This window comes from Myotis davidii, unplaced genomic scaffold (genome assembly GCF_000327345.1).
Source record: "Myotis davidii unplaced genomic scaffold, ASM32734v1 scaffold1035, whole genome shotgun sequence".
Taxonomy (NCBI): Eukaryota; Metazoa; Chordata; class Mammalia; order Chiroptera; family Vespertilionidae; genus Myotis; species Myotis davidii.
In genome coordinates this window covers 66,898-68,470 of record NW_006286719.1, presented here as the reverse complement: position 1 = coordinate 68,470, position 1,573 = coordinate 66,898, and the positions used below count along the sequence as shown (strand labels likewise).

The 1,573-nt window shown below is 38.1% G+C and overlaps 1 protein-coding gene across 1 annotated transcript in view; it reads right to left on the bottom strand.

Moving 5' to 3' along the window:
• The window catches only part of NEK5 (NIMA related kinase 5), a 64,725-nt gene that overhangs the window by 37,420 nt on the left and 25,732 nt on the right, over positions 1–1,573 (bottom strand). The window lies entirely within an intron of this gene.

The window sequence follows — 1,573 nt, the reverse complement described above, 5'->3', positions numbered from 1 at the left end:
CAGAGTCTGCGCCGCCCTCCCGATTGAAAACAACAACCGCGTCCTCTGCCGCTAGCCCGCTCCGCGCACTCCACACCTCAGAATTTGACTTCAGCACTGCACCTCCTCTGAGTGTCCGTATGCGTTTCTCTTTCCTCCTAGTTGTAGGAATTCCACTCAGCCAGCATTCCTGTGGTTCTGGGTGATGTCCATTCTGTCTTTTAGTTTCACTTTTGAAGTGGTTGTTCAAGGCAGCAAACTCCGGCGTTAACCTATGCCGCCATCTTGGTTCTCTCAAAAATGTGTACATTTTTAAACTTATAATTTTCCTCCCCAAAATTTACACATTAAAAAAAAATGTCCCGAAACCAGTTTGGCTCAGTGGATAGAGCGTCGGCTTGCGGACTGAAAGGTCCCAGGTTCGATTCCGGTCAAGGGCATGTACCTGGGTTGCGGGCACATACCCGGTAAGGGGTGTGCAGGAGGCAGTTGATCAATGTTTCTCTCTCATCGATGTTTCTAACTCTCTATCTCTCTCCCTTCCTCTCTGTAAAAAAAAAAAAAAAAAAATCAAGAAAAAAAAATGTTATGGCTTAATCCACAAAAAATTTCCCAGATGTAGGAAGAGTCCCCTCTTCCCAATTATCAAAGGAATGCAATCTCATGATTTTAATTTGAGAAAAACAAAAGTGAATAAAGAAGAAAAAAATTATCCATAATTTTACCACCCCAAAACAATTATATTATTGTTAAAATTCAGATATATATCCTTCCTGTCTTTTTCCATGCAATTTTTCACAATACTGTGATCATAGTGTATTTAAAATTCAGAATTCCATATTTTTACCTGATGTAACAAATATTTCCTCACATCATCAAGAAGTCTTCAAAATCATGAATGTTAGTGACTACATAATATTCAGGTACTGGCTATGCCAAGTTCTATTACATTTAACCATTTCCCAATTATTAGACATTTAAATTATTCCAAATTTCACATTATCCCCTTACAACAAATTCCAAAAATTAGAACATTTAAAAATCTGTTGATATTACCACCAAGTTATCTTCCAAAACAGTTACACCCATATATTCTCCCCAGCATGTGTAAATTAGTCTGTTTTGCTAAGTTCTCACTAGCTTTATGCATATTAAGTTACATCTTGCCTTAGTCAGTTTGACTTAGTGGGTAGAGTGTTGGCGTTCGGACTGAAGGGTCCTAGGTTCGATTCCAGTAAAGGGCACGTACTTCGGTTGCAGGCTCCTTCCCCACCTAGGCCTGGTCGGGGCTGGTGCAGAAGGCAACCAATCAATGTGTTTCTCTCACATAGATATTTCTCTCTGTCTTTCCCTCTCTCTTCTACTCTCTCTAAAAATCAATGGAAAATATCCTCAAGTGAGGATTAAAAAAGAAAGTTACATCTCAATTGATAAGTTTAGAGGACACTGTACAACATTGCCACCATCATTCTATCTTGCCAAGATTTATCTTAAGAATTTTAACCTCAGACAAAGTACCATCTGAATGATTTTTTTCCCATCTCAATGATCTAATGGATTTATTTTTTTCTTACACTTTATTTTAAAATATATT